Genomic DNA, 5,171 nt, shown 5'->3' with positions numbered 1-5,171 from the left:
ATCAACGGAATGTGGTATGGAGGTGGATATTTGACCGCATCTGAGGTAGAGGCCAAACTGAACGCTTAATGGACAAAATCGGAAGGGCCCGACATCGTTCCATCGAGGTGTATTAAAGGAACTGGCGCGTGAAATTGTAGCCCGTTAGCAAGAATTTTAACATCGGTAAACTCGGGGGTTGATACCGTACGACTGGAGAATTGTAACGTAGTCCTATTTTTAAGAAGGGAATAAAAGTGATCCGGGTAATATAGGCCTGTTAGCTTGACGTCCTGGATAGTGTGTAAGGTCTTGGAAAAATTTTAAGGAAGAATAGTAGTTAAGACATTTGAAGGTCAATGGTAATTGGGACGAATTGAACATGATTAACTAGAGTAAGATCGTGCCAACCAACCTGATCTCCTCTTTGAAAGCGTGACGGATTACTTAGACAAAGGAAATGCAGTAGATCGAATTTACCTCGATTTCAGTAAGCGATTTGGACACGTTCTGCATTTGGGACTGTTAGTTAAATTGGAGAAGATGGGGTGATTGAACGAGTTGTAGGTGATAAGAAAACTGCGTTAAAGGGGAGACTCAGCGGGGATCGTACTGAAGGTGAAGTGTCAGGCTGGAAGGGGTACTAGTGGAGTCCTCAAGGATCGGTTTGCGGGACGATTCTTATTTAACCTTTTTGTTACTACCTTGGCACAAAGAGCGGGAAATGTTGCTAATAAAGTTTGGGATGACAACAAAGCTGGGGGTATTGCTAACACGGAGAAGGACGCGGATATTATCAGAAGATCTGGACCACTTGTAAACTGCGAGTAATAGTGAATAGATGAAATATAATGTGAAAAGGCCAAGGTATGCCACTTAGGGATTAATAATAAGTAATATTAATATGACGTTGGCGCATCAGTTGGAAGCGACGAGGAGAGAAACCTTGGGTTATGTTGATAGCAGGATGACTATGAGCCACCAATGTGATTATGGCTGTTAAAAAGCAAATGCGGTTTTAGATGCATCGGGCGAGGTATTTCAGCAAGGAGAAGGAGGTGTTAGTGCCGTTATATACGGCACTGGTGAGACCCACCTGGCGAATATTGTGTGATTCTCGGTGTCCCATGTTTAAGAAGGATGAATTCAAACTTGAAAGCAGTCAGTAATCGGGCTACAGGATGATCCGAGAAGTGGAAAATCTGCCTTATGAAAGGAGACTCAAAGAGCTTGCGTTGTTTTAGGCCTGGCCAAAAGAGGCTCCGGGGGATATGCTTGCTCTATATAAATATATCAGGGGGATAACGTTAGGGAGGGAGAGGATTATTTACATTTATACTATGTAGCACAAGGACGAATGGGACAAACTGGATATGTGGAAGTTTAGACTTGAATTAAGGATGAAGGTTCTAACCATTAGAGGAGTGAAGTTTGGAACAGGCCTTCCGAGGTAAGTAGTGGGTCGCAAAAGATTATTCTGCTTTACAGATTAAGCTTGATAAGTATATGGAGGGGATGTTATTGATGGCGATAGTTTAATTGGGCAATTGATTTGGATTATCGGCAAGATAAGTTGCTCAATGGTCTGTGAGGGATGTTGGATGGGGATGGAACTGAGTTGACTGCAGAGAATTCTTTTCTTGGGTGCTAGCTGTGTGAGTCTTGCCACATGCTCAGGTTTACTGATCGCGCCCCCCCCCCCCCCCCCCCCCCCAATGCCATATTTGGGGTCAGGAAGGAATTTTCCTCCAGGGCGGATTGGCAGAGGCCCTAGAGGTTTTTCGCCTTCCTCTGCAGCGTGGGGCATGGGTCACTTGCTGGTGGATTCTCTGCAGCTTGAGGTCTTCAAATCACAATTTTGAGGATTTCAATAACTCAGTCACGGGTTAGGGGTTGTTATAAATGTGTATGGGTAGGGTTTTGTGGCCTGCCTTGTGCAGGAGGTCAGACTAGATGATCATATTGGTCCCTTCTGACCTATGAGTCTGAGTCTGAGATCTACTGCCTTGGTGAAATCCTGGCCCAATGAAGTCAATGACAAAACTTCCTTTTGACTTCAGTGGGGCCAGGATTTCACCCCAAGCGCGCGCGCGCACACGCACACACACACACACCAAGGTTTGTTTAGCAGTATCTCAAAATTGTAACTGGGGCATTGTAACTCACCTTAACTGCACGTGTGCTCATTAATTACTTTTGGAAATCCCCATGAGCCCTCTGCTACGGCTACCTGATAAGTTAATGAAATCCTGCTCCAGCAGGTACTTCAGAGCTCTTTCCTCGGGTGTGCACTGTAAAGCGTGCATGGATACTTCACCCTGAAATTTTAGCCTTTTAATTACAAGCTGTGATTGGCCGACAGCATAAGGATGCTTCACAGTCCCAGCAACAAACACAATAGCTATTCACTAGAAATGCCCAGTTAGCCCGGAATGGTATGCTAAGTTATGGGCTATCCATGCAATTGGAAGAAAGAGCTTGATAGAAAAATGAGTAAAATACAGATGACTATATGGCTGTTAGGGGTTTATACTGCCATTCATCATTGTAGGATCTGAGTGCTTTCCAGATAGAGAGAGAGAGAGAGAGAGAGAGAGTATACAATAGACTAAACTACAGTGTTTTTCTACCAACTATGAAGTATTATTTGAGCCAGAATGATCAAGAACAGGATTAATCATAGGGTTACCATCTTTCAAGTTCCCAAAAGAGGACACTGCCAGGAGGGGAGGGGAAGGAGTATTTGTGGGGTGCTGGAGGAGTGTCTGTACTGGGAGGAGTATTTGGGGGGTGCTGGAGGAGACACTCTCGAGGTGGGGGGCAGTGTCACTCCCTGTCATGGTGGCTGGTGCAGGCCCAGGACACAGCACCAACCCATCCATCAGCGTCACTCTGCCTCTCCCACTCCCCAGGATCAGGATCAGGATCAGGGGCCTCGGTGGGCAGGATCCGGCAGATGCAGGGGAGGAACCAATCAGGGCACAGAGATGGCTCTTTCTGAGCTGCAACTTGTGCTCTGCAAAAATCCCAGACATGTCCTCTTATTTGAAAAATCCACCCGGACAGAGGGCAGAGGATCAAAAAATAGGAAATGTCCAGGAAAAACCACACATATGGTAACCCTAAAATAGACTGAAACCTGAAATGCATACCCACTCCTCCCTCAACCAGATTTCCATCAATTTTTCAGTGAAAGTTTGACCTAAGGACTGAACAAAACCGGGGCCCAAGTCTACCCCCCCTTTCTTACATGAAGTACATGCTCACTCCTCAAGTAGTGCCATGAATTTCAAAGGCATTGCTGTGGAGGAATTTACTGCACAATGGGAGTGTGGTTGGCAAAGCTGGCCCTTGAGGGAGGACTTCAAGAGCTGGTCTGATACAAATAACACTATCAGTGTCTAGTGCTAGATTGTGCCAGGTGTAGGAGATGGTGTGGAGCTGCACTGCCCCATTCTGCCTCCAAGAGGTGTGCAAGGGAGGACACCAATTACTTCCCTTCTTTACAAGAGTCAGCCCACAACTCTGCTGGCCAGTGGGAGGGAACAGTGCGGGGGAGAGAAGCAGAGCCATGTTTCCATCTATTCTCAGCCATTTAAGGAGCCCAGGGTCAAATTCTCGAAGGTATTTAGGTGCCTAACTATGCAGATAGGCATCTAGGCCCAGAGCCTCAAGGTATTACATTAGGTACCTTGGAAGATCTGGGCTGTACCAGGATTTTCAAAAGTGCCGAAATCAGTTAGATGCCTAACTCCCAATCCAATGTAAGTAGGTTAAGTGCCTAACTTTGACTAGTACTTAGGTGCTTTGGAAAATCCCACTAGTTACTACCTGGAACTTTAGATGCACAATGCCTTTGAATATCTTCCCCTATGCGTCCCCCAAGGAAGTAATTAGAGAATGAGCCTATGATTCCCTGAGCACAAGGAAAGTGGTTTTGGCCAACCCTTGCCTACCCTGTATGTGGGTTGGGAGCCCCTATCAGGCGCATCATTTGCTATGGGACAAGGGGGACAGTTGCATCTCCAGACTTTTCATAGGTCTATATGCTCCATTATTTGCCACGCCCAGACTTTGAAGGATAGAATATAATCACATATCATGTTCTACATGCTGACATAACTTTCCCCCTCCTCCCAGAATTCTTCTGAAAGGAAGCCTCTGGTGGCTCTTTACTCTCTCTTCCCCCTGACTGTGCACAAACAGCTTCCAAGCAGAATCTTGCTCTTAATAGCCTAATTTTCATTTGAGTCTAGTCACAATAACTGTTATACTGAATACAAGCTGCCCTTTTGTAGATCCTTCTCCACTTGGACCACAAATAAGTGGAAGAGGATTTTTTTAAGAGAGGTTTCTTTCATTCTATTTTACTCACCTTTTTTGAAGAGGAGCTTTTTTGCTTTTGAACTAATTCCTAAAGTTCCTGGTAGTAATCAGCCTGTGTTTGCACCAAGCCAATAACACACAGTGAATATCAAGTTGGCTTTCCTCTCTGATTTAAGATGAATTTTTCAATGTTTAATTTGTCTTGAATTGTCTGGGCATTTGAAACATGATTGATGCAGCCACTGCTCCCGCTCCACGATGTTGTTTTTAATCAACACAATTTAAGTTAAATGTGTAAGGTGGCTTATGATGACTGCTACAACCTGCACTCTTCAATTAGGCAAACATCCTGTTGTAACGGGAGCAGCCTCATGACGAAAATTCCACAGCAATGAACTGGGGGCAGAGCTCTGAAAAGCACCAGTTTGGCCTGTCACTTGATTCCAATAAGGCTAAAAAACTCTAAAGAGACCCCAGATATGAGGCAGAAAGCAGCTGCCAAGTTTGTTTATGTTGGTGTATGCATTTTCAGTGAAGAGCATCTCAGTACCCACTGCTGCAGGAAGCTGAGATTTACAGTATGCCTGCAATGTACAAGCTCCGTCCTGCATTAAAGTGCTCCAATTAAAGTGTCTTCCAGGAGGTGCAGGTGACTTTCCATGCTCCTTGTAGAGTGCTTGGGTCTGAAACAATAGGTGTATTTGCCACTCGTGTTAGTAATGGGCCAGATTCACAAAGAGATTTAAGTGCTGTGATGGAGTAGGGGCTGTGTGTGTGGGGAACGGGAAGGAGTAGGGACTGTCGGTGTGGGGAACGGGAAAGCAGGGGATGTCTGTAGGTGGCGGACAGGTAGTCAGGGTGTAATC

The sequence above is a fragment of the Chelonoidis abingdonii genome, chromosome 3, assembly GCF_003597395.2.
Source record: "Chelonoidis abingdonii isolate Lonesome George chromosome 3, CheloAbing_2.0, whole genome shotgun sequence".
In the NCBI taxonomy this organism is placed as follows: domain Eukaryota; kingdom Metazoa; phylum Chordata; order Testudines; family Testudinidae; genus Chelonoidis; species Chelonoidis abingdonii.
The sequence above is the reverse complement of the archived record's forward strand: the minus strand, read 5'-3'. Positions refer to the sequence as shown.